The sequence below is a fragment of the Eleutherodactylus coqui genome, chromosome 3 (assembly GCF_035609145.1).
Source record: "Eleutherodactylus coqui strain aEleCoq1 chromosome 3, aEleCoq1.hap1, whole genome shotgun sequence".
Lineage (NCBI taxonomy): Eukaryota > Metazoa > Chordata > Amphibia > Anura > Eleutherodactylidae > Eleutherodactylus > Eleutherodactylus coqui.
Window position 1 is genome coordinate 54836241 of NC_089839.1, and position 25745 is coordinate 54861985.

General features: G+C 41.0%; 18 non-coding genes across 18 annotated transcripts; all 18 read left to right on the forward strand.

Moving 5' to 3' along the window:
* The first annotated feature begins 488 nt into the window (after positions 1 to 488).
* On the forward strand, positions 489 to 561 carry TRNAF-GAA (transfer RNA phenylalanine (anticodon GAA)). Its single transcript has one exon. It is a non-coding gene; the product is annotated as a tRNA-Phe (tRNA).
* Positions 562 to 1634: 1073 nt separating this feature from the next.
* On the forward strand, positions 1635 to 1707 carry TRNAF-GAA (transfer RNA phenylalanine (anticodon GAA)). Its single transcript has one exon. It is a non-coding gene; the product is annotated as a tRNA-Phe (tRNA).
* Positions 1708 to 2016: 309 nt separating this feature from the next.
* Positions 2017 to 2089, forward strand: TRNAF-GAA (transfer RNA phenylalanine (anticodon GAA)). Its single transcript has one exon. It is a non-coding gene; the product is annotated as a tRNA-Phe (tRNA).
* A 691-nt stretch (positions 2090 to 2780) lies between these two features.
* On the forward strand, positions 2781 to 2853 carry TRNAF-GAA (transfer RNA phenylalanine (anticodon GAA)). The gene has a single exon. It is a non-coding gene; the product is annotated as a tRNA-Phe (tRNA).
* Positions 2854 to 4690: 1837 nt separating this feature from the next.
* TRNAF-GAA (transfer RNA phenylalanine (anticodon GAA)) lies at positions 4691 to 4763 on the forward strand. The gene has a single exon. It is a non-coding gene; the product is annotated as a tRNA-Phe (tRNA).
* Positions 4764 to 5454: 691 nt separating this feature from the next.
* TRNAF-GAA (transfer RNA phenylalanine (anticodon GAA)) lies at positions 5455 to 5527 on the forward strand. Its single transcript has one exon. It is a non-coding gene; the product is annotated as a tRNA-Phe (tRNA).
* Positions 5528 to 6600: 1073 nt separating this feature from the next.
* On the forward strand, positions 6601 to 6673 carry TRNAF-GAA (transfer RNA phenylalanine (anticodon GAA)). Its single transcript has one exon. It is a non-coding gene; the product is annotated as a tRNA-Phe (tRNA).
* Positions 6674 to 12712: 6039 nt separating this feature from the next.
* TRNAF-GAA (transfer RNA phenylalanine (anticodon GAA)) lies at positions 12713 to 12785 on the forward strand. The gene has a single exon. It is a non-coding gene; the product is annotated as a tRNA-Phe (tRNA).
* An 811-nt stretch (positions 12786 to 13596) lies between these two features.
* Positions 13597 to 13669, forward strand: TRNAF-GAA (transfer RNA phenylalanine (anticodon GAA)). Its single transcript has one exon. It is a non-coding gene; the product is annotated as a tRNA-Phe (tRNA).
* A 1837-nt stretch (positions 13670 to 15506) lies between these two features.
* On the forward strand, positions 15507 to 15579 carry TRNAF-GAA (transfer RNA phenylalanine (anticodon GAA)). The gene has a single exon. It is a non-coding gene; the product is annotated as a tRNA-Phe (tRNA).
* A 2696-nt stretch (positions 15580 to 18275) lies between these two features.
* On the forward strand, positions 18276 to 18348 carry TRNAF-GAA (transfer RNA phenylalanine (anticodon GAA)). The gene has a single exon. It is a non-coding gene; the product is annotated as a tRNA-Phe (tRNA).
* Positions 18349 to 18657: 309 nt separating this feature from the next.
* On the forward strand, positions 18658 to 18730 carry TRNAF-GAA (transfer RNA phenylalanine (anticodon GAA)). Its single transcript has one exon. It is a non-coding gene; the product is annotated as a tRNA-Phe (tRNA).
* A 1073-nt stretch (positions 18731 to 19803) lies between these two features.
* On the forward strand, positions 19804 to 19876 carry TRNAF-GAA (transfer RNA phenylalanine (anticodon GAA)). The gene has a single exon. It is a non-coding gene; the product is annotated as a tRNA-Phe (tRNA).
* A 1041-nt stretch (positions 19877 to 20917) lies between these two features.
* Positions 20918 to 20990, forward strand: TRNAF-GAA (transfer RNA phenylalanine (anticodon GAA)). The gene has a single exon. It is a non-coding gene; the product is annotated as a tRNA-Phe (tRNA).
* Positions 20991 to 21681: 691 nt separating this feature from the next.
* On the forward strand, positions 21682 to 21754 carry TRNAF-GAA (transfer RNA phenylalanine (anticodon GAA)). The gene has a single exon. It is a non-coding gene; the product is annotated as a tRNA-Phe (tRNA).
* A 1041-nt stretch (positions 21755 to 22795) lies between these two features.
* On the forward strand, positions 22796 to 22868 carry TRNAF-GAA (transfer RNA phenylalanine (anticodon GAA)). Its single transcript has one exon. It is a non-coding gene; the product is annotated as a tRNA-Phe (tRNA).
* A 691-nt stretch (positions 22869 to 23559) lies between these two features.
* TRNAF-GAA (transfer RNA phenylalanine (anticodon GAA)) lies at positions 23560 to 23632 on the forward strand. Its single transcript has one exon. It is a non-coding gene; the product is annotated as a tRNA-Phe (tRNA).
* Positions 23633 to 25444: 1812 nt separating this feature from the next.
* On the forward strand, positions 25445 to 25517 carry TRNAF-GAA (transfer RNA phenylalanine (anticodon GAA)). Its single transcript has one exon. It is a non-coding gene; the product is annotated as a tRNA-Phe (tRNA).
* The last annotated feature ends 228 nt before the right edge of the window (positions 25518 to 25745 follow it).

The window sequence follows — 25745 nt, forward strand, 5'->3', positions numbered from 1 at the left end:
TTTGATTTCTCTTTTCCTTTGTCGATGTTTGGAGTTTTCACCGTGGAAAAGATCAAAACACCACAAATTTGACGGTCTTAGAATATCGTAAAAAGTTGTGCTTGCAGCCGAAATAGCTCAGTTGGGAGAGCGTTGGACTGAAGATCTAAAGGTCCCTGGTTCGATCCCGGGTTTTGGCAGGTTGCTATGTGCGTACTTAATTCTCTTTTCTCTCTTCGTTTGTTGTAGTTTTGGCACCCGTGAAAGTGCGAAATCAGCAGCAAGTGTGGCAGTTTGGGAAAATTCTAAAAATAAAGCAAGACAAAGCAGGTCTGTGAGAAGTGTGTTAAAATGACAGTCCCAGACACATTCTTGGTTTTCTGCAACCTATTTTGAATATGATTTTGATTTCTCTTTTCCTTTGTTGATGTTTGGAGTTTTCACCGTCGAAAAGATCAAAACACCACAAATTTGACGGTCTTAGAATATCGTAAAAAGTTGTGCTTGCAGCCGAAATAGCTCAGTTGGGAGAGCGTTAGACTGAAGATCTAAAGGTCCCTGGTTCGATCCCGGGTTTCGGCATGTTGCTATGAGCGTACTTGGTTCTCGTTTCTCTCTTCGTGTGTTGTAGTTTTGGCACCCATGAAAGTGCGAAATCAGCAGAAAGTCTGGCAGTTTGGGAAAATTCTAAAAATATAGCAAGAAAAAGCAGGTCCGTCAGAAGAGTGTTAAAATGATGGTCCCAGACACAATCTAGGATTTCTGCAACCTATGTTGAATATGATTCTGAGTTCTCTTTTCCTTTGCCGATGTTTGGAGTTTTTTCCCTGGAAAACATCAAAACACCACAAATTTGACGGTCTTATAATATCATAAAAAGTTGTGTATGCAGCCCAAATAGCTCAGTTGGGAGAGCGTTAGACTGAAGATCTAAAGGTCCCTGGTTCGATCCCGGGTTTCGGCATGTTGCTATGAGCGTATTTGGTTCTCGTTTCTCTCTTCGTTTGTTGCAGTTTTGGCACCCGTGAATGTGCGAAATCAGCAACAAGTGTGGCAGTTTGGGAAAATTCTAAAAATAAAGCAAGACAAAGCAGGTCCGTGAGAAGTGTGTTAAAATGACAGTCCCAGACACATTCTTGGTTTTCTGCAACCTATTTTGAATATGATTTTGATTTCTCTTTTCCTTTGTCGATGTTTGGAGTTTTCAACGTGGAAAAGATCAAAACACCACAAATTTGACGGTCTTAGAATATCGTAAAAAGTTGTGCTTGCAGCCGAAATAGCTCAGTTGGGAGAGCGTTAGACTGAAGATCTAAAGGTCCCTGGTTCGATCCTGGGTTTGGGCAGGTTGCTATGTGCGTACTTAATTCTCTTTTCTCTCTTCGTTTGTTGTAGTTTTGGCACCCGTGAAAGTGCGAAATCAGCAGCAAGTGTGGCAGTTTGGGAAAATTCTAAAAATAAAGCAAGACAAAGCAGGTCTGTGAGAAGTGTGTTAAAATGACAGTCCCAGACACATTCTTGGTTTTCTGCAACCTATTTTGAATATGATTTTGATTTCTCTTTTCCTTTGTCGATGTTTGGAGTTTTCACCGTCGAAAAGATCAAAACACCACAAATTTGACGGTCTTAGAATATCGTAAAAAGTTGTGCTTGCAGCCGAAATAGCTCAGTTGGGAGAGCGTTAGACTGAAGATCTAAAGGTCCCTGGTTCGATCCCGGGTTTCGGCATGTTGCTATGAGCGTACTTGGTTCTCGTTTCCCTCTTCGTGTGTTGTAGTTTTGGCACCCATGAAAGTGCGAAATCAGCAGAAAGTCTGGCAGTTTGGGAAAATTCTAAAAATATAGCAAGAAAAAGCAGGTCCGTCAGAAGAGTGTTAAAATGATGGTCCCAGACACATTCTTGGTTTTCTGCAACCTATGTTGAATATGATTTTGATTTCTCTTTTCCTTTGTCGATGTTTGGAGTTTTCTCCCTGGAAAACATCAAAACACCACAAATTTGACGGTCTTAGAATATCGTAAAACATTGCATATGCAGCCGAAATAGCTCAGTTGGGAGAGCGTTAGACTGAAGATCTAAAGGTCCCTGGTTCGATCCCGGGTTTCGGCATGTTGCTATGAGCGTATTTGGTTCTCGTTTCTCTCTTTGTGGGTTGTAGTTTTGGCACCCATGAAAGTGCGAAATCAGCAGAAAGTCTGGCAGTTTGGGAAAATTCTAAAAATAAAGCAAGACAAAGCAGGTCTGTGAGAAGTGTGTTAAAATGACAGTCCCAGACACAATCTTGGTTTTCCGCAACCTATGTTGAATATGATTTTGATTTCTCTTTTCCTTTGTCGATGTTTGGAGTTTTCTCCCTGGAAAACATCAAAACACCACAAATTTGACGGTCTTAGAATATCGTAAAACATTGCATATGCAGCCGAAATAGCTCAGTTGGGAGAGCGTTAGACTGAAGATCTAAAGGTCCCTGGTTCGATCCCGGGTTTTGGCAGGTTGCTATGTGCGTACTTGATTCTCTTTTCTCTCTTCGTTTGTTGTAGTTTTGGCACCCGTGAAAGTGCGAAATCAGCAGCAAGTCTGGCAGTTTGGGAAAATTCTAAAAATAAAGCAAGACAAAGCAGGTCCGTGAGAAGTGTGTTAAAATGACAGTCCCAGACACATTCTTGGTTTTCTGCAACCTATTTTGAATATGATTTTGATTTCTCTTTTCCTTTGTCGATGTTTGGAGTTTTCACCGTGGAAAAGATCAAAACACCACAAATTTAACGGTCTTAGAATATTGTAAAAAGTTGTGCTTGCAGCCGAAATAGCTCAGTTGGGAGAGCGTTAGACTGAAGATCTAAAGGTCCCTGGTTCGATCCCGGGTTTCGGCATGTTGCTATGAGCGTATTTGGTTCTCGTTTCTCTCTTCGTGGGTTGTAGTTTTGGCACCCATGAAAGTGCGAAATCAGCAGAAAGTCTGGCAGTTTGGGAAAATTCTAAAAATAAAGCAAGAAAAAGCAGGTCTGTGAGAAGTGTGTTAAAATGACAGTCCCAGACACATTCTTGGTTTTCTGCAACCTATGTTGAATATGATTTTGATTTCTCTTTTCCTTTGTCGATGTTTGGAGTTTTCACCGTGGAAAAGATCAAAACACCACAAATTTGACGGTCTTAGAATATCGTAAAAAGTTGTGCTTGCAGCCAAAATAGCTCAGTTGGGAGAGCGTTAGACTGAAGATCTAAAGGTCCCTGGTTCGATCCCGGGTTTCGGCATGTTGCTATGAGTGTACTTGGTACTCGTTTCTCTCTTCGTGTGTTGTAGTTTTGGCACTCATGAAAGTGCGAAATCAGCAGAAAGTCTGGCAGTTTGGGAAAATTCTAAAAATAAAGCAAGACAAAGCAGGTCTGTGAGAAGTGTGTTAAAATGACAGTCCCAGACACAATCTTGGTTTTCTGCAACCTATGTTGAATATGATTTTGATTTCTCTTTTCCTTTGTCGATGTTTGGAGTTTTCTCCCTGGAAAACATCAAAACACCACAAATTTGACGGTCTTAGAATATCGTAAAACATTGCATATGCAGCCGAAATAGCTCAGTTGGGAGAGCGTTTGACTGAAGATCTAAAGGTCCCTGGTTCGATCCCGGGTTTTGGCAGGTTGCTATGTGCGAACTTAATTCTCTTTTCTCTCTTCGTTTGTTATAGTTTTGGCACCCGTGAAAGTGCGAAATCAGCAGCAAGTGTGGCAGTTTGGGAAAATTCTAAAAATAAAGCAAGACAAAGCAGGTCTGTGAGAAGAGTGTTAAAATGATGGTCCCAGACACAATCTAGGATTTCTGCAACCTATGTTGAATATGATTCTGAGTTCTCTTTTCCTTTGCCGATGTTTGGAGTTTTTTCACTGGAAAACATCAAAACACCACAAATTTGACGGTCTTATAATATCATAAAAAGTTGTGTATGCAGCCCAAATAGCTCAGTTGGGAGAGCGTTAGACTGAAGATCTAAAGGTCCCTGGTTCGATCCCGGGTTTCGGCATGTTGCTATGAGCGTATTTGGTTCTCGTTTCTGTCTTCGTTTGTTGCAGTTTTGGCACCCGTGAATGTGCGAAATCAGCAACAAGTGTGGCATTTTGGGAAAATTCTAAAAATAAAGCAAGACAAAGCAGGTCCGTGAGAAGTGTGTTAAAATGACAGTCCCAGACACATTCTTGGTTTTCTGCAACCTATTTTGAATATGATTTTGATTTCTCTTTTCCTTTGTCGATGTTTGGAGTTTTCACCGTGGAAAAGATCAAAACACCACAAATTTGACGGTCTTAGAATATCGTAAAAAGTTGTGCTTGCAGCCGAAATAGCTCAGTTGGGAGAGCGTTAGACTGAAGATCTAAAGGTCCCTGGTTCGATCCCGGGTTTTGGCAGGTTGCTATGTGCGTACTTAATTCTCTTTTCTCTCTTCGTTTGTTGTAGTTTTGGCACCCGTGAAAGTGCGAAATCAGCAGCAAGTGTGGCAGTTTGGGAAAATTCTAAAAATAAAGCAAGACAAAGCAGGTCTGTGAGAAGTGTGTTAAAATGACAGTCCCAGACACATTCTTGGTTTTCTGCAACCTATTTTGAATATGATTTTGATTTCTCTTTTCCTTTGTCGATGTTTGGAGTTTTCACCGTCGAAAAGATCAAAACACCACAAATTTGACGGTCTTAGAATATCGTAAAAAGTTGTGCTTGCAGCCGAAATAGCTCAGTTGGGAGAGCGTTAGACTGAAGATCTAAAGGTCCCTGGTTCGATCCCGGGTTTCGGCATGTTGCTATGAGCGTACTTGGTTCTCGTTTCTCTCTTCGTGTGTTGTAGTTTTGGCACCCATGAAAGTGCGAAATCAGCAGAAAGTCTGGCAGTTTGGGAAAATTCTAAAAATATAGCAAGAAAAAGCAGGTCCGTCAGAAGAGTGTTAAAATGATGGTCCCAGACACATTCTTGGTTTTCTGCAACCTATGTTGAATATGATTTTGATTTCTCTTTTCCTTTGTCGATGTTTGGAGTTTTCTCCCTGGAAAACATCAAAACACCACAAATTTGACGGTCGTAGAATATCGTAAAACATTGCATATGCAGCCGAAATAGCTCAGTTGGGAGAGCGTTAGACTGAAGATCTAAAGGTCCCTGGTTCGATCCCGGGTTTTGGCAGGTTGCTATGTGCGTACTTGATTCTCTTTTCTCTCTTCGTTTGTTGCAGTTTTGGCACCCGTGAAAGTGCGAAATCAGCAGCAAGTCTGGCAGTTTGGGAAAATTCTAAAAATAAAGCAAGACAAAGCAGGTCCGTGAGAAGTGTGTTAAAATGACAGTCCCAGACACATTCTTGGTTTTCTGCAACCTATTTTGAATATGATTTTGATTTCTCTTTTCCTTTGTCGATGTTTGGAGTTTTCACCGTGGAAAAGATCAAAACACAACAAATTTAACGGTCTTAGAATATCGTAAAAAGTTGCACTTGCAGCCGAAATAGCTCAGTTGGGAGAGCGTTAGACTGAAGATCTAAAGGTCCCTGGTTCGATCCCGGGTTTCGGCATGTTGCTATGAGCGTATTTGGTTCTCGTTTCTCTTTTCGTGTGTTGTAGTTTTGGCACCCATGAAAGTGCGAAATCAGTAGAAAGTCTGGCAGTTTGGGAAAATTCTAAAAATAAAGCAAGACAAAGCAGGTCTGTGAGAAGTGTGTTAAAATGACAGTCCCAGACACATTCTTGGTTTTCTGCAACCTATGTTGAATATGATTTTGATTTCTCTTTTCCTTTGTCGATGTTTGGAGTTTTCACCGTGGAAAAGATCAAAACACCACAAATTTGACGGTCTTAGAATATCGTAAAAAGTTGTGCTTGCAGCCGAAATAGCTCAGTTGGGAGAGCGTTAGACTGAAGATCTAAAGGTCCCTGGTTCGATCCTGGGTTTCGGCATGTTGCTATGAGTGTACTTGGTACTCGTTTCTCTCTTCGTGTGTTGTAGTTTTGGCACCCATGAAAGTGCGAAATCAGCAGAAAGTCTGGCAGTTTGGGAAAATTCTAAAAATAAAGCAAGACAAAGCAGGTCTGTGAGAAGTGTGTTAAAATGACAGTCCCAGACACAATCTTGGTTTTCTGCAGCCTATGTTGAATATGATTTTGATTTCTCTTTTCCTTTGTCGATGTTTGGAGTTTTCTCCCTGGAAAACATCAAAACACCACAAATTTGACGGTCTTAGAATATCATAAAACATTGCATATGCAGCCGAAATAGCTCAGTTGGGAGAGCGTTAGACTGAAGATCTAAAGGTCTCTGGTTCGATCCCGGGTTTTGGCAGGTTGCTATGTGCGTACTTGATTCTCTTTTCTCTCTTCGTTTGTTGTAGTTTTGGCACCCGTGAAAGTGCGAAATCAGCAGCAAGTCTGGCAGTTTGGGAAAATTCTAAAAATAAAGCAAGACAAAGCAGGTCCGTGAGAAGTGTGTTAAAATGACAGTCCCAGACACATTCTTGGTTTTCTGCAACTTATTTTGAATATGATTTTGATTTCTCTTTTCCTTTGTCGATGTTTGGAGTTTTCACCGTGGAAAAGATCAAAACACCACAAATTTAACGGTCTTAGAATATCGTAAAAAGTTGTGCTTGCAGCCGAAATAGCTCAGTTGGGAGAGCGTTAGACTGAAGATCTAAAGGTCCCTGGTTCGATCCCGGGTTTCGGCATGTTGCTATGAGCGTATTTGGTTCTCGTTTCTCTCTTCGTGTGTTGTAGTTTTGGCACCCATGGAAGTGCGAAATCAGCAGAAAGTCTGGCAGTTTGGGAAAATTCTAAAAATAAAGCAAGACAAAGCAGGTCTGTGAGAAGTGTGTTAAAATGACAGTCCCAGACACATTCTTGGTTTTCTGCAACCTATGTTGAATATGATTTTGATTTCTCTTTTCCTTTGTCGATGTTTGGAGTTTTCACCGTGGAAAAGATCAAAACACCACAAATTTGACGGTCTTAGAATATCGTAAAAAGTTGTGCTTGCAGCCGAAATAGCTCAGTTGGGAGAGCATTAGACTGAAGATCTAAAGGTCCCTGGTTCGATCCCGGGTTTCGGCATGTTGCTATGAGTGTACTTGGTACTCGTTTCTCTCTTCGTGTGTTGTAGTTTTGGCACCCATGAAAGTGCGAAATCAGCAGAAAGTCTGGCAGTTTGGGAAAATTCTAAAAATAAAGCAAGACAAAGCAGGTCTGTGAGAAGTGTGTTAAAATGACAGTCCCAGACACAATCTTGGTTTTCTGCAACCTACGTTGAATATGATTTTGATTTCTCTTTTCCTTTGTCGATGTTTGGAGTTTTCTCCCTGGAAAACATCAAAACACCACAAATTTGACGGTCTTAGAATATCGTAAAACATTGCCTATGCAGCCGAAATAGCTCAGTTGGGAGAGCGTTAGACTGAAGATCTAAAGGTCTCTGGTTCGATCCCGGGTTTTGGCAGGTTGCTATGTGCGTACTTGATTCTCTTTTCTCTCTTCGTTTGTTGTAGTTTTGGCACCCGTGAAAGTGCGAAATCAGCAGCAAGTGTGGCAGTTTGGGAAAATTCTAAAAATAAAGCAAGACAAAGCAGGTCCGTGAGAAGTGTGTTAAAATGACAGTCCCAGACACATTCTTGGTTTTCTGCAACCTATTTTGAATATGATTTTGATTTCTCTTTTCCTTTGTCGATGTTTGGAGTTTTCACCGTGGAAAAGATCAAAACACCACAAATTTAACGGTCTTAGAATATCGTAAAAAGTTGTGCTTGCAGCCGAAATAGCTCAGTTGGGAGAGCGTTAGACTGAAGATTTAAAGGTCCCTGGTTCAATCCCGGGTTTCGGCATGTTGCTATGAGCGTATTTGGTTCTCGTTTCTCTCTTCGTGTGTTGTAGTTTTGGCACCCATGAAAGTGCGAAATCAGCAGAAAGTCTGGCAGTTTGGGAAAATTCTAAAAATAAAGCAAGACAAAGCAGGTGTGTGAGAAGTGTGTTAAAATGACAGTCCCAGACACAATCTTGGTTTTCTGCAACCTATGTTGAATATGATTTTGATTTCTCTTTTCCTTTGTCGATGTTTGGAGTTTTCTCCCTGGAAAACATCAAAACACCACAAATTTGACGGTCTTAGAATATCGTAAAACGTTGCATATGCAGCCGAAATAGCTCAGTTGGGAGAGCGTTAGACTGAAGATCTAAAGGTCCCTGGTTCGATCCCGGGTTTTGGCAGGTTGCTATGTGCGTACTTGATTCTCTTTTCTCTCTTCGTTTGTTGTAGTTTTGGCACCCGTGAAAGTGCGAAATCAGCAGCAAGTCTGGCAGTTTGGGAAAATTCTAAAAATAAAGCAAGACAAAGCAGGTCCGTGAGAAGTGTGTTAAAATGACAGTCCCAGACACATTCTTGGTTTTCTGCAACCTATTTTGAATATGATTTTGATTTCTCTTTTCCTTTGTCGATGTTTGGAGTTTTCAACGTGGAAAAGATCAAAACACCACAAATTTAACGGTCTTAGAATATCGTAAAAAGTTGCGCTTGGAGCCGAAATAGCTCAGTTGGGAGAGCGTTAGACTGAAGATCTAAAGGTCCCTGGTTCGATCCCGGGATTCGGCATGTTGCTATGAGCGTATTTGGTTCTCGTTTCTCTCTTCGTGTGTTGTAGTTTTGGCACCCATGGAAGTGCGAAATCAGCAGAAAGTCAGGCAGTTTGGGAAAATTCTAAAAATAAAGCAAGAAAAAGCAGGTCTGTGAGAAGTGTGTTAAAATGACAGTCCCAGACACATTCTTGGTTTTCTGCAACCTATGTTGAATATGATTTTGATTTCTCTTTTCCTTTGTCGATGTTTGGAGTTTTCACCGTGGAAAAGATCAAAACACCACAAACTTGACGGTCTTAGAATATCGTAAAAAGTTGTGCTTGCAGCCAAAATAGCTCAGTTGGGAGAGCGTTAGACTGAAGATCTAAAGGTCCCTGGTTCGATCCCGGGTTTCGGCATGTTGCTATGAGTGTACTTGGTACTCGTTTCTCTCTTCGTGTGTTGTAGTTTTGGCACCCATGAAAGTGCGAAATCAGCAGAAAGTCTGGCAGTTTGGGAAAATTCTAAAAATAAAGCAAGACAAAGCAGGTCTGTGAGAAGTGTGTTAAAATGACAGTCCCAGACACAATCTTGGTTTTCTGCAACCTATGTTGAATATGATTTTGATTTCTCTTTTCCTTTGTCGATGTTTGGAGTTTTCTCCCAGGAAAACATCAAAACACCACAAATTTGACGGTCTTAGAATATCGTAAAACATTGCATATGCAGCCGAAATAGCTCAGTTGGGAGAGCGTTAGACTGAAGATCTAAAGGTCCCTGGTTCGATCCCGGGTTTTGGCAGGTTGCTATGTGCGTACTTGATTCTCTTTTCTCTCTTCGTTTGTTGTAGTTTTGGCACCCGTGAAAGTGCGAAATCAGCAGCAAGTCTGGCAGTTTGGGAAAATTCTAAAAATAAAGCAAGACAAAGCAGGTCTGTGAGAAGTGTGTTAAAATGACAGTCCCAGACACATTCTTGGTTTTCTGCAACCTATTTTGAATATGATTTTGATTTCTCTTTTCCTTTGTCGATGTTTGGAGTTTTCACCGTGGAAAAGATCAAAACACCACAAATTTAACGGTCTTAGAATATCGTAAAAAGTTGTGCTTGCAGCCGAAATAGCTCAGTTGGGAGAGCGTTAGACTGAAGATTTAAAGGTCCCTGGTTCAATCCCGGGTTTCGGCATGTTGCTATGAGCGTATTTGGTTCTCGTTTCTCTCTTCGTGTGTTGTAGTTTTGGCACCCATGAAAGTGCGAAATCAGCAGAAAGTCTGGCAGTTTGGGAAAATTCTAAAAATAAAGCAAGACAAAGCAGGTCTGTGAGAAGTGTGTTAAAATGACAGTCCCAGACACAATCTTGGTTTTCTGCAACCTATGTTGAATATGATTTTGATTTCTCTTTTCCTTTGTCGATGTTTGGAGTTTTCTCCCTGGAAAACATCAAAACACCACAAATTTGACGGTCTTAGAATATCGTAAAACGTTGCATATGCAGCCGAAATAGCTCAGTTGGGAGAGCGTTAGACTGAAGATCTAAAGGTCCCTGGTTCGATCCCGGGTTTTGGCAGGTTGCTATGTGCGTACTTGATTCTCTTTTCTCTCTTCGTTTGTTGTAGTTTTGGCACCCGTGAAAGTGCGAAATCAGCAGCAAGTCTGGCAGTTTGGGAAAATTCTAAAAATAAAGCAAGACAAAGCAGGTCCGTGAGAAGTGTGTTAAAATGACAGTCCCAGACACATTCTTGGTTTTCTGCAACCTATTTTGAATATGATTTTGATTTCTCTTTTCCTTTGTCGATGTTTGGAGTTTTCAACGTGGAAAAGATCAAAACACCACAAATTTAACGGTCTTAGAATATCGTAAAAAGTTGCGCTTGGAGCCGAAATAGCTCAGTTGGGAGAGCGTTAGACTGAAGATCTAAAGGTCCCTGGTTCGATCCCGGGATTCGGCATGTTGCTATGAGCGTATTTGGTTCTCGTTTCTCTCTTCGTGTGTTGTAGTTTTGGCACCCATGGAAGTGCGAAATCAGCAGAAAGTCAGGCAGTTTGGGAAAATTCTAAAAATAAAGCAAGAAAAAGCAGGTCTGTGAGAAGTGTGTTAAAATGACAGTCCCAGACACATTCTTGGTTTTCTGCAACCTATGTTGAATATGATTTTGATTTCTCTTTTCCTTTGTCGATGTTTGGAGTTTTCACCGTGGAAAAGATCAAAACACCACAAATTTGACGGTCTTAGAATATCGTAAAAAGTTGTGCTTGCAGCCAAAATAGCTCAGTTGGGAGAGCGTTAGACTGAAGATCTAAAGGTCCCTGGTTCGATCCCGGGTTTCGGCATGTTGCTATGAGTGTACTTGGTACTCGTTTCTCTCTTCGTGTGTTGTAGTTTTGGCACCCATGAAAGTGCGAAATCAGCAGAAAGTCTGGCAGTTTGGGAAAATTCTAAAAATAAAGCAAGACAAAGCAGGTCTGTGAGAAGTGTGTTAAAATGACAGTCCCAGACACAATCTTGGTTTTCTGCAACCTATGTTGAATATGATTTTGATTTCTCTTTTCCTTTGTCGATGTTTGGAGTTTTCTCCCAGGAAAACATCAAAACACCACAAATTTGACGGTCTTAGAATATCGTAAAACATTGCATATGCAGCCGAAATAGCTCAGTTGGGAGAGCGTTAGACTGAAGATCTAAAGGTCCCTGGTTCGATCCCGGGTTTTGGCAGGTTGCTATGTGCGTACTTGATTCTCTTTTCTCTCTTCGTTTGTTGTAGTTTTGGCACCCGTGAAAGTGCGAAATCAGCAGCAAGTCTGGCAGTTTGGGAAAATTCTAAAAATAAAGCAAGACAAAGCAGGTCTGTGAGAAGTGTGTTAAAATGACAGTCCCAGACACATTCTTGGTTTTCTGCAACCTATTTTGAATATGATTTTGATTTCTCTTTTCCTTTGTCGATGTTTGGAGTTTTCACCGTGGAAAAGATCAAAACACCACAAATTTAACGGTCTTAGAATATCGTAAAAAGTTGTGCTTGCAGCCGAAATAGCTCAGTTGGGAGAGCGTTAGACTGAAGATTTAAAGGTCCCTGGTTCAATCCCGGGTTTCGGCATGTTGCTATGAGCGTATTTGGTTCTCGTTTCTCTCTTCGTGTGTTGTAGTTTTGGCACCCATGAAAGTGCGAAATCAGCAGAAAGTCTGGCAGTTTGGGAAAATTCTAAAAATAAAGCAAGACAAAGCAGGTCTGTGAGAAGTGTGTTAAAATGACAGTCCCAGACACAATCTTGGTTTTCTGCAACCTATGTTGAATATGATTTTGATTTCTCTTTTCCTTTGTCGATGTTTGGAGTTTTCTCCCTGGAAAACATCAAAACACCACAAATTTGACGGTCTTAGAATATCGTAAAACGTTGCATATGCAGCCGAAATAGCTCAGTTGGGAGAGCGTTAGACTGAAGATCTAAAGGTCCCTGGTTCGATCCCGGGTTTTGGCAGGTTGCTATGTGCGTACTTGATTCTCTTTTCTCTCTTCGTTTGTTGTAGTTTTGGCACCCGTGAAAGTGCGAAATCAGCAGCAAGTCTGGCAGTTTGGGAAAATTCTAAAAATAAAGCAAGACAAAGCAGGTCCGTGAGAAGTGTGTTAAAATGACAGTCCCAGACACATTCTTGGTTTTCTGCAACCTATTTTGAATATGATTTTGATTTCTCTTTTCCTTTGTCGATGTTTGGAGTTTTCAACGTGGAAAAGATCAAAACACCACAAATTTAACGGTCTTAGAATATCGTAAAAAGTTGCACTTGGAGCCGAAATAGCTCAGTTGGGAGAGCGTTAGACTGAAGATCTAAAGGTCCCTGGTTCGATCCCGGGATTCGGCATGTTGCTATGAGCGTATTTGGTTCTCGTTTCTCTCTTCGTGTGTTGTAGTTTTGGCACCCATGGAAGTGCGAAATCAGCAGAAAGTCAGGCAGTTTGGGAAAATTCTAAAAATAAAGCAAGAAAAAGCAGGTCTGTGAGAAGTGTGTTAAAATGACAGTCCCAGACACATTCTTGGTTTTCTGCAACCTATGTTGAATATGATTTTGATTTCTCTTTTCCTTTGTCGATGTTTGGAGTTTTCACCGTGGAAAAGATCAAAACACCACAAATTTGACGGTCTTAGAATATCGTAAAAAGTTGTGCTTGCAGCCGAAATAGCTCAGTTGGGAGAGCGTTAGACTGAAGATCTAAAGGTCCCTGGTTCGATCCCGGGTTTCGGCATGTTGCTATGAGCGTACTTGGTTCTCGTTTCTCTCTTCGTGTGTTGTAGTTTTGGCACCCATGAAAGTGCGAAATCAGCAGAAAGTCCGGCAGTTTGGGAATATTCTAAAAATATAGCAAGACAAAGCAGGTCCGTCAGAAGAGTGTTAAAATGATGGTCCCAGACACAATCTAGGATTTCTGCAGCCTATGTTGAATATGATTCTGAGTTCTCTTTTCCTTTGCCGATGTTTGGAGTTTTTTCCCTGGAAAACATCAAAACACCACAAATTTGACAGTCCCAGACACATTCTTGGTTTTCTGCAACCTATTTTGAATATGATTTTGATTTCTCTTTTCCTTTGTCGATGTTTGGAGTTTTCACCGTGGAAAAGATCAAAACACCACAAATTTGACGGTCTTAGAATATCGTAAAAAGTTTTGCTTGCAGCCGAAATAGCTCAGTTGGGAGAGCGTTAGACTGAAGATCTAAAGGTCCCTGGTTCGATCCCAGGTTTCGGTAGGTTGCTATGAGCGTACTTGATTCTCGTTTCTCTCTTTGTTTGTTGCAGTTTTGGCACCCGTGAATGTGCGAAATCAGCAACAAGTGTGGCAGTTTGGGAAAATTCTAAAAATAAAGCAAGACAAAGCAGGTCCGTGAGAAGTGTGTTAAAATGACAGTCCCAGACACATTCTTGGTTTTCTGCAACCTATGTTGAATATGATTTTGATTTCTTTTTTCCTTTGTCGATGTTTGGAGTTTTCACCGTGGAAAAGATCAAAACACCACAAATTTGACGGTCTTAGAAAATCGTAAAAAGTTGTGCTTGCAGCCGAAATAGCTCAGTTGGGAGAGCGTTAGACTGAAGATCTAAAGGTCCCTGGTTCGATCCCGGGTTTCGGCATGTTGCTATGAGTGTACTTGGTACTCGTTTCTCTCTTCGTGTGTTGTAGTTTTGGCACCCATGAAAGTGCGAAATCAGCAGAAAGTCTGGCAGTTTGGGAAAATTCTAAAAATAAAGCAAGACAAAGCAGGTCTGTGAGAAGTGTGTTAAAATGACAGTCCCAGACACAATCTTGGTTTTCTGCAACCTATGTTGAATATGATTTTGATTTCTCTTTTCCTTTGTCGATGTTTGGAGTTTTCTCCCAGGAAAACATCAAAACACCACAAATTTGACGGTCTTAGAATATCGTAAAACATTGCATATGCAGCCGAAATAGCTCAGTTGGGAGAGCGTTAGACTGAAGATCTAAAGGTCCCTGGTTCGATCCCGGGTTTTGGCAGGTTGCTATGTGCGTACTTGATTCTCTTTTCTCTCTTCGTTTGTTGTAGTTTTGGCACCCGTGAAAGTGCGAAATCAGCAGCAAGTCTGGCAGTTTGGGAAAATTCTAAAAATAAAGCAAGACAAAGCAGGTCTGTGAGAAGTGTGTTAAAATGACAGTCCCAGACACATTCTTGGTTTTCTGCAACCTATTTTGAATATGATTTTGATTTCTCTTTTCCTTTGTCGATGTTTGGAGTTTTCACCGTGGAAAAGATCAAAACACCACAAATTTAACGGTCTTAGAATATCGTAAAAAGTTGTGCTTGCAGCCGAAATAGCTCAGTTGGGAGAGCGTTAGACTGAAGATTTAAAGGTCCCTGGTTCAATCCCGGGTTTCGGCATGTTGCTATGAGCGTATTTGGTTCTCGTTTCTCTCTTCGTGTGTTGTAGTTTTGGCACCCATGAAAGTGCGAAATCAGCAGAAAGTCTGGCAGTTTGGGAAAATTCTAAAAATAAAGCAAGACAAAGCAGGTCTGTGAGAAGTGTGTTAAAATGACAGTCCCAGACACAATCTTGGTTTTCTGCAACCTATGTTGAATATGATTTTGATTTCTCTTTTCCTTTGTCGATGTTTGGAGTTTTCTCCCTGGAAAACATCAAAACACCACAAATTTGACGGTCTTAGAATATCGTAAAACGTTGCATATGCAGCCGAAATAGCTCAGTTGGGAGAGCGTTAGACTGAAGATCTAAAGGTCCCTGGTTCGATCCCGGGTTTTGGCAGGTTGCTATGTGCGTACTTGATTCTCTTTTCTCTCTTCGTTTGTTGTAGTTTTGGCACCCGTGAAAGTGCGAAATCAGCAGCAAGTCTGGCAGTTTGGGAAAATTCTAAAAATAAAGCAAGACAAAGCAGGTCCGTGAGAAGTGTGTTAAAATGACAGTCCCAGACACATTCTTGGTTTTCTGCAACCTATTTTGAATATGATTTTGATTTCTCTTTTCCTTTGTCGATGTTTGGAGTTTTCAACGTGGAAAAGATCAAAACACCACAAATTTAACGGTCTTAGAATATCGTAAAAAGTTGCACTTGGAGCCGAAATAGCTCAGTTGGGAGAGCGTTAGACTGAAGATCTAAAGGTCCCTGGTTCGATCCCGGGATTCGGCATGTTGCTATGAGCGTATTTGGTTCTCGTTTCTCTCTTCGTGTGTTGTAGTTTTGGCACCCATGGAAGTGCGAAATCAGCAGAAAGTCAGGCAGTTTGGGAAAATTCTAAAAATAAAGCAAGAAAAAGCAGGTCTGTGAGAAGTGTGTTAAAATGACAGTCCCAGACACATTCTTGGTTTTCTGCAACCTATGTTGAATATGATTTTGATTTCTCTTTTCCTTTGTCGATGTTTGGAGTTTTCACCGTGGAAAAGATCAAAACACCACAAATTTGACGGTCTTAGAATATCGTAAAAAGTTGTGCTTGCAGCCGAAATAGCTCAGTTGGGAGAGCGTTAGACTGAAGATCTAAAGGTCCCTGGTTCGATCCCGGGTTTCGGCATGTTGCTATGAGCGTACTTGGTTCTCGTTTCTCTCTTCGTGTGTTGTAGTTTTGGCACCCATGAAAGTGCGAAATCAGCAGAAAGTCCGGCAGTTTGGGAATATTCTAAAAATATAGCAAGACAAAGCAGGTCCGTCAGAAGAGTGTTAAAATGATGGTCCCAGACACAATCTAGGATTTCTGCAGCCTATGTTGAATATGATTCTGAGTTCTCTTTTCCTTTGCCGATGTTTGGAGTTTTTTCCCTGGAAAACATCAAAACACCACAAATTTGACAGTCCCAGACACATTCTTGGTTTTCTGCAACCTATTTTGAATATGATTTTGATTTCTCTTTTCCTTTGTCGATGTTTGGAGTTTTCACCGTGGAAAAGATCAAAACACCACAAATTTGACGGTCTTAGAATATCGTAAAAAGTTTTGCTTGCAGCCGAAATAGCTCAGTTGGGAGAGCGTTAGACTGAAGATCTAAAGGTCCCTGGTTCGATCCCAGGTTTCGGTAGGTTGCTATGAGCGTACTTGATTCTCGTTTCTCTCTTTGTTTGTTGCAGTTTTGGCACCCGTGAATGTGCGAAATCAGCAACAAGTGTGGCAGTTTGGGAAAATTCTAAAAATAAAGCAAGACAAAGCAGGTCCGTGAGAAGTGTGTTAAAATGACAGTCCCAGACACATTCTTGGTTTTCTGCAACCTATTTTGAATATGATTTTGATTTCTTTTTTCCTTTGTCGATGTTTGGAGTTTTCACCGTGGAAAAGATCAAAACACCACAAATTTGACGGTCTTAGAAAATCGTAAAAAGTTGTGCTTGCAGCCGAAATAGCTCAGTTGGGAGAGCGTTAGACTGAAGATCTGAAGGTCCCTGGTTCGATCCCGGGTTTCGGCATGTTGCTATGAGTGTACTTGGTACTCGTTTGTCTCTTCGTGTGTTGTAGTTTTGGCACCCATGAAAGTGCGAAATCAGCAGAAAGTCTGGCAGTTTGGGAAAATTCTAAAAATAAAGCAAGACAAAGCAGGTCTGTGAGAAGTGTGTTAAAATGACAGTCCCAGACACAATCTTGGTTTTCTGCAACCTATGTTGAATATGATTTTGATTTCTCTTTTCCTTTGTCGATGTTTGGCGTTTTCTCCCTGGAAAACATCAAAACACCACAAATTTGACGGTCTTAGAATATCGTAAAATATTGTGTATGCAGCCGAAATAGCTCAGTTGGGAGAGTGTTAGACTGAAGTTCTAAAGGTCCCTGGTTCGATCCCGAGTTTTGGCAGGTTGCTATGTGCGTACTTAATTCTCTTTTCTCTCTTCGTTTGTTGTAGTTTTTGCACCCGTGAAAGTGCGAAATCAGCAGCAAGTGTGGCAGTTTGGGAAAATTCTAAAAATAAAGCAAGACAAAGCAGGTCTGTGAGAAGTGTGTTAAAATGACAGTCCCAGACACATTCTTGGTTTTCTGCAACCTATGTTGAATATGATTTTGATTTCTCTTTTCCTTTGTCGATGTTTGGAGTTTTCACCGTGGAAAAGATCAAAACACCACAAATTTGACGGTCTTAGAATATCGTAAAAAGTTGTGCTTGCAGCCGAAATAGCTCAGTTGGGAGAGCGTTAGACTGAAGATCTAAAGGTCCCTGGTTCGATCCCAGGTTTCGGTAGGTTGCTATGAGCGTACTTGATTCTCGTTTCTCTCTTCGTGTGTTGTAGTTTTGGCACCCATGAATATGCGAAATCAGCAGCAAGGATGACAGTTTGGGAAAATTCTAAAAATAAAGCAAGACAAAGCAGGTCTGTGAGAAGTGTGTTAAAATGACAGTCCCAGACACAATCTTGGTTTTCTGCAACCTATGTTGAATATGATTTTGATTTCTCTTTTCCTTTGTCGATGTTTGGAGTTTTCACCGTGGAAAAGATCAAAACACCACAAATTTGACGGTCTTAGAATATCGTAAAAAGTTGTGCTTGCAGCCGAAATAGCTCAGTTGGGAGAGCGTTAGACTGAAGATCTGAAGGTCCCTGGTTCGATCCCGGGTTTCGGCATGTTGCTATGAGTGTACTTGGTACTCGTTTGTCTCTTCGTGTGTTATAGTTTTGGCACCCATGAAAGTGCGAAATCAGCAGAAAGTCTGGCAGTTTGGGAAAATTCTAAAAATAAAGCAAGACAAAGCAGGTCTGTGAGAAGTGTGTTAAAATGACAGTCCCAGACACAATCTTGGTTTTCTGCAACCTATGTTGAATATGATTTTGATTTCTTTTTTCCTTTGTCGATGTTTGGAGTTTTCACCGTGGAAAAGATCAAAACACCACAAATTTGACGGTCTTAGAATATCGTAAAAAGTTGCACTTGCAGCTGAAATAGCCTAGTTGGGAGAGCATTAGATTGAAGATCTAAAGGTCCCTGGTTCGATCCCGGGTTTCAGCATGTTGCTATGAGTGTACTTGGTACTCGTTTCTCTCTTTGTGTTTTGTAGTTTTGGCACCCATGAAAGTGCGAAATCAGCAGCAAGTCTGGCAGTTTGGGAAAATTCTAAAAATAAAGCAAGACAAAGCAGGTCCGTGAGAAGTGTGTTAAAATGACAGTCCCAGACACATTCTTGGTTTTCTGCAACCTATTTTGAATATGATTTTGATTTCTCTTTTCCTTTGTCGATGTCAAAACACCACAAATTTTACGGTCTTAGAATATCGTAAAAAGTTGCGCTTGCAGCCGAAATAGCTCAGTTGGGAGAGCGTTAGACTGAAGATCTAAAGGTCCCTGGTTCGATCCCGGGTTTCGGCATGTTGCTATGAGCGTACTTGGTTCTAGTTTCTCTCTTCGTGTGTTGTAGTTTTGGCACCCATGAAAGTGCGAAATCAGCAGCAAGTGTGGCAGTTTGGAAAAATTCTAAAAATAAAGCAAGACAAAGCAGGTCCGTGAGAAGTGTGTTAAAATGACAGTCCCAGACACAATCTTGGTTTTCTGCAACCTATGTTGAATATGATTTTGATTTCTCTTTTCCTTTGTCGATGTTTGGAGTTTTCACCGTGGAAAAGATCAAAACACCACAAATTTGACGGTCTTAGAATATCGTAAAAAGTTGTGCTTGCAGCCGAAATAGCTCAGTTGGGAGAGCGTTAGACTGAAGATCTAAAGGTCCCTGGTTCGATCCCGGGTTTCGGCATGTTGCTATGAGCGTACTTGGTTCTAGTTTCTCTCTTCGTGTGTTGTAGTTTTGGCACCCATGAAAGTGCGAAATCAGCAGCAAGTGTGGCAGTTTGGAAAAATTCTAAAAATAAAGCAAGACAAAGCAGGTCCGTGAGAAGTGTGTTAAAATGACAGTCCCAGACACAATCTTGGTTTTCTGCAACCTATGTTGAATATGATTTTGATTTCTCTTTTCCTTTGTCGATGTTTGGAGTTTTCACCGTGGAAAAGATCAAAACACCACAAATTTGACGGTCTTAGAATATCGTAAAAAGTTGTGCTTGCAGCCGAAATAGCTCGGTTGGGAGAGCGTTAGACTGAAGATCTAAAGGTCCCTGGTTCGATCCCGGGTTTCGGCATGTTGCTATGAGCGTACTTGGTTCTCGTTTCTCTCTTCGTGTGTTGTAGTTTTGGCACCCATGAAAGTGCGAAATCAGCAGCAAGTCTGGCAGTTTGGGAAAATTCTAAAAATAAAGCAAGACAAAGCAGGTCCGTGAGAAGTGTGTTAAAATGACAGTCCCAGACACATTCTTGGTTTTCTGCAACCTATTTTGAATATGATTTTGATTTCTCTTTTCCTTTGTCGATGTTTGGAGTTTTCACCGTGGAAAAGATCAAAACACCACAAATTTGACGGTCTTAGAATATCGTAAAAAGTTGTGCTTGCAGCCGAAATAGCTCAGTTGGGAGAGCGTCAGACTGAAGATCTAAAGGTCCCTGGTTCAATCCCGGGTTTCGGCATGTTGCTATGAGTGTACTTGGTACTCGTTTCTCTCTTCGTGTGTTGTAGTTTTGGCACCCATGAAAGTGCGAAATCAGCAGAAAGTCTGGCAGTTTGGGAAAATTCTAAAAATATAGCAAGACAAAGCAGGTCCGTGAGAAGTGTGTTAAAATGACAGTCCCAGACACATTCTTGGTTTTCTGCAACCTATTTTGAATATGATTTTGATATCTCTTTTCCTTTGTCGATGTTTGGAGTTTTCACCGTGGAAAAGATCAAAACACCACAAATTTGACGGTCTTAGAATATCGTAAAAAGTTGTGCTTGCAGCCGAAATAGCTCAGTTGGGAGAGCGTTAGACTGAAGATCTAAAGGTCCCTGGTTCGATCCCGGGTTTCGGCATGTTGTTATGAGTGTACTTGGTACTCGTTTCTCTCTTCGTGTGTTGTAGTTTTGGCACCCATGAAAGTGCGAAATCAGCAGAAAGTCTGGCAGTTTGGGAAAATTCTAAAAATAAAGCAAGACAAAGCAGGTCCGTGAGAAGTGTGTTAAAATGACAATCCCAGACACATTCTTGGTTTTGTGCAACTTATTTTGAATATGATTTTGATTTCTTTTTTCCTTTGTCGATGTTTGGAGTTTTCACCGTGGAAAAGATCAAAACACCACAAATTTGACGGTCTTAGAATATCGTAAAAAGTTGCACTTGCAGCCGAAATAGCTCAGTTGGGAGAGCATTAGATTGAAGATCTAAAGGTCCCTGGTTCGATCCCGGGTTTCAGCATGTTGCTATGAGTGTACTCGTTTCTCTCTTTGTGTTTTGTAGTTTTGGCACCCATGAAAGTGCGAAATCAGCAGCAAGTCTGGCAGTTTGGGAAAATTCTAAAAATAAAGCAAGACAAAGCAGGTCCATGAGAAGTGTGTTAAAATGACAATCCCAGACACATTCTTGGTTTTCTGCAACTTATTTTGAATATGATTTTGATTTCTTTTTTCCTTTGTCGATGTTTGGAGTTTTCACCGTGGAAAAGATCAAAACACCACAAATTTGACGGTCTTAGAATATCGTAAAAAGTTGCACTTGCAGCCGAAATAGCCTAGTTGGGAGAGCATTAGATTGAAGATCTAAAGGTCCCATGTTCGATCCCGGGTTTCAGCATGTTGCTATGAGTGTACTTGGTACTCGTTTCTCTCTTTGTGTTTTGTAGTTTTGGCACCCATGAAAGTGCGAAATCAGCAGCAAGTCTGGCAGTTTGGGAAAATTCTAAAAATAAAGCAAGACAAAGCAGGTCCGTGAGAAGTGTGTTAAAATGACAGTCCCAGACACATTCTTGGTTTTCTGCAACCCATTTTGAATATGATTTTGATTTCTCTTTTCCTTTGTCGATGTCAAAACACCACAAATTTTACGGTCTTAGAATATCGTAAAAAGTTGCGCTTGCAGCCGAAATAGCTCAGTTGGGAGAGCGTTAGACTGAAGATCTAAAGGTCCCTGGTTCGATCCCGGGTTTCGGCATGTTGCTATGAGCGTACTTGGTTCTAGTTTCTCTCTTCGTGTGTTGTAGTTTTGGCACCCATGAAAGTGCGAAATCAGCAGCAAGTGTGGCAGTTTGGGAAAATTCTAAAAAAAAAGCAAGACAAAGCAGGTCCGTGAGAAGTGTGTTAAAATGACAGTCCCAGACACAATCTTGGTTTTCTGCAACCTATGTTGAATATGATTTTGATTTCTCTTTTCCTTTGTCGATGTTTGGAGTTTTCACCGTGGAAAAGATCAAAACACCACAAATTTTACGGTCTTAGAATATCGTAAAAAGTTGTGCTTGCAGCCGAAATAGCTCAGTTGGGAGAGCGTCAGACTGAAGATCTAAAGGTCCCTGGTTCAATCCCGGGTTTCGGCATGTTGCTATGAGTGTACTTGGTACTCGTTTCTCTCTTCGTGTGTTGTAGTTTTGGCACCCATGAAAGTGCGAAATCAGCAGAAAGTCTGGCAGTTTGGGAAAATTCTAAAAATATAGCAAGACAAAGCAGGTCCGTGAGAAGTGTGTTAAAATGACAGTCCCAGACACATTCTTGGTTTTCTGCAACCTATTTTGAATATGATTTTGATATCTCTTTTCCTTTGTCGATGTTTGGAGTTTTCACCGTGGAAAAGATCAAAACACCACAAATTTGACGGTCTTAGAATATCGTAAAAAGTTGTGCTTGCAGCCGAAATAGCTCAGTTGGGAGAGCGTTAGACTGAAGATCTAAAGGTCCCTGGTTCGATCCCGGGTTTCGGCATGTTGTTATGAGTGTACTTGGTACTCGTTTCTCTCTTCGTGTGTTGTAGTTTTGGCACCCATGAAAGTGCGAAATCAGCAGAAAGTCTGGCAGTTTGGGAAAATTCTAAAAATAAAGCAAGACAAAGCAGGTCCGTGAGAAGTGTGTTAAAATGACAATCCCAGACACATTCTTGGTTTTGTGCAACTTATTTTGAATATGATTTTGATTTCTTTTTTCCTTTGTCGATGTTTGGAGTTTTCACCGTGGAAAAGATCAAAACACCACAAATTTGACGGTCTTAGAATATCGTAAAAAGTTGCACTTGCAGCCGAAATAGCTCAGTTGGGAGAGCATTAGATTGAAGATCTAAAGGTCCCTGGTTCGATCCCGGGTTTCAGCATGTTGCTATGAGTGTACTCGTTTCTCTCTTTGTGTTTTGTAGTTTTGGCACCCATGAAAGTGCGAAATCAGCAGCAAGTCTGGCAGTTTGGGAAAATTCTAAAAATAAAGCAAGACAAAGCAGGTCCATGAGAAGTGTGTTAAAATGACAATCCCAGACACATTCTTGGTTTTCTGCAACTTATTTTGAATATGATTTTGATTTCTTTTTTCCTTTGTCGATGTTTGGAGTTTTCACCGTGGAAAAGATCAAAACACCACAAATTTGACGGTCTTAGAATATCGTAAAAAGTTGCACTTGCAGCCGAAATAGCCTAGTTGGGAGAGCATTAGATTGAAGATCTAAAGGTCCCATGTTCGATCCCGGGTTTCAGCATGTTGCTATGAGTGTACTTGGTACTCGTTTCTCTCTTTGTGTTTTGTAGTTTTGGCACCCATGAAAGTGCGAAATCAGCAGCAAGTCTGGCAGTTTGGGAAAATTCTAAAAATAAAGCAAGACAAAGCAGGTCCGTGAGAAGTGTGTTAAAATGACAGTCCCAGACACATTCTTGGTTTTCTGCAACCCATTTTGAATATGATTTTGATTTCTCTTTTCCTTTGTCGATGTCAAAACACCACAAATTTTACGGTCTTAGAATATCGTAAAAAGTTGCGCTTGCAGCCGAAATAGCTCAGTTGGGAGAGCGTTAGACTGAAGATCTAAAGGTCCCTGGTTCGATCCCGGGTTTCGGCATGTTGCTATGAGCGTACTTGGTTCTAGTTTCTCTCTTCGTGTGTTGTAGTTTTGGCACCCATGAAAGTGCGAAATCAGCAGCAAGTGTGGCAGTTTGGGAAAATTCTAAAAAAAAAGCAAGACAAAGCAGGTCCGTGAGAAGTGTGTTAAAATGACAGTCCCAGACACAATCTTGGTTTTCTGCAACCTATGTTGAATATGATTTTGATTTCTCTTTTCCTTTGTCGATGTTTGGAGTTTTCACCGTGGAAAAGATCAAAACACCACAAATTTTACGGTCTTAGAATATCGTAAAAAGTTGTGCTTGCAGCCGAAATAGCTCAGTTGGGAGAGTGTTAGACTGAAGATCTAAAGGTCCCTGGTTCGATCCCGGGTTTCGGCATGTTGCTATGAGCGTACTTGGTTCTCGTTTCTCTCTTCGTGTGTTGTAGTTTTGGCACCCATGAAAGTGCGAAATCAGCAGCAAGTCTGGCAGTTTGGGAAAATTCTAAAAATAAAGCAAGACAAAGCAGGTCCGTGAGAAGTGTGTTAAAATGACAGTCCCAGACACATTCTTGGTCTTCTGCAACCTATTTTGAATATGATTTTGATTTCTCTTTTCCTTTGTCGATGTTTGGAGTTTTCACCGTGGAAAAGATCAAAACACCACAAATTTGACGGTCTTAGAATATCGTAAAAAGTTGTGCTTGCAGCCGAAATAGCTCAGTTGGGAGAGCGTTAGACTGAAGATCTAAAGGTCCCTGGTTCAATCCCGGGTTTCGGCATGTTGCTATGAGTGTACTTGGTACTTGTTTCTCTCTTCGTGTGTTGTAGTTTTGGCACCCATGAAAGTGCGAAATCAGCAGCAAGTCTGGCAGTTTGGGAAAATTCTAAAAATAAAGCAAGACAAAGCAGGTCCGTGAGAAGTGTGTTAAAATGACAGTCCCAGACACATTCTTGGTTTTCTGCAACCTATTTTGAATATGATTTTGATTTCTCTTTTCCTTTGTCGATGTCAAAACACCACAAATTTGACGGTCTTAGAATATCGTAAAAAGTTGTGCTTGCAGCCGAAATAGCTCAGTTGGGAGAGCGTTAGACTGAAGATCTAAAAGTCCCTGGTTCGATCCCGGGTTTTGGCAGGTTGCTATGTGCGTACTTAATTCTCTTTTCTCTCTTCGTTTGTTGTAGTTTTTGCACCCGTGAAAGTGCGAAATCAGCAGCAAGTGTGGCAGTTTGGGAAAATTCTAAAAATAAAGCAAGACAAAGCAGGTCTGTGAGAAGTGTGTTAAAATGACAGTCCCAGACACATTCTTGGTTTTCTGCAACCTATTTTGAATATGATTTTGATTTCTCTTTTCCTTTGTCGATGTTTGGAGTTTTCACCGTGGAAAAGATCAAAACACCACAAATTTGACGGTCTTAGAATATCGTAAAAAGTTGTGCTTGCAGCCGAAATAGCTCAGTTGGGAGAGCGTTAGACTGAAGATCTAAAGGTCCCTGGTTCGATCCCAGGTTTCGGTAGGTTGCTATGAGCGTACTTGATTCTCGTTTCTCTCTTCGTTTGTTGCAGTTTTGGCACCCGTGAATGTGCGAAATCAGCAACAAGTGTGGCAGTTTGGGAAAATTCTAAAAATAAAGCAAGACAAAGCAGGTCCGTGAGAAGTGTGTTAAAATGACAGTCCCAGACACATTCTTGGTTTTCTGCAACCTATTTTGAATATGATTTTGATTTCTCTTTTCCTTTGTCGATGTTTGGAGTTTTCACCGTGGAAAAGATCAAAACACCACAAATTTGACGGTCTTAGAATATCGTAAAAAGTTGTGCTTGCAGCCGAAATAGCTCAGTTGGGAGAGCGTTAGACTGAAGATCTAAAGGTCCCTGGTTTGATCCCGTGTTTCGGCATGTTGCTATGAGCGTACTTGGTTCTCGTTTCTCTCTTCGTGTGTTGTAGTTTTGGCACCCATGAAAGTGCGAAATCAGCAGAAAGTCTGGCAGTTTGGGAATATTCTAAAAATATAGCAAGACAAAGCAGGTCCGTCAGAAGAGTGTTAAAATGATGGTCCCAGACACATTCTTGGTTTTCTGCAACCTATTTTGAATATGATTTTGATTTCTCTTTTCCTTTGTCGATATTTGGAGTTTTCACCGTGGAAAAGATCAAAACACCACAAATTTGACGGTCTTAGAATATCGTAAAAAGTTGTGCTTGCAGCCGAAATAGCTCAGTTGGGAGAGCGTTAGGCTGAAGATCTGAAGGTCCCTGGTTCGATCCCGGGTTTCGGCATGTTGCTATGAGCGTACTTGGTACTCGTTTGTCTCTTCGTGTGTTATAGTTTTGGCACCCATGAAAGTGCGAAATCAGCAGAAAGTCTGGCAGTTTGGGAAAATTCTAAAAATAAAGCAAGACAAAGCAGGTCTGTGAGAAGTGTGTTAAAATGACAGTCCCAGACACAATCTTGGTTTTCTGCAACCTATGTTGAATATGATTTTGATTTCTCTTTTCCTTTGTCGATGTTTGGCGTTTTCTCCCTGGAAAACATCAAAACACCACAATTTTGACGGTCTTAGAATATCGTAAAACATTGTGTATGCAGCCGAAATAGCTCAGTTGGGAGAGCGTTAGACTGAAGATCTAAAGGTCCCTGGTTCGATCCCGGGTTTCGGCATGTTGCTATGAGTGTACTTGGTACTCGTTTCTCTCTTCGTGTGTTGTAGTTTTGGCACCTATGAAAGTGCGAAATCAGCAGCAAGTGTGGCAGTTTGGGAAAATTCTAAAAATAAAGCAAGACAAAGCAGGTCCGTGAGAAGTGTGTTAAAGTGACAGTCCCAGACACATTCTTGGTTTTCTGCAACCTATTTTGAATATGATTTTGATTTCTCTTTTCCTTTGTCGA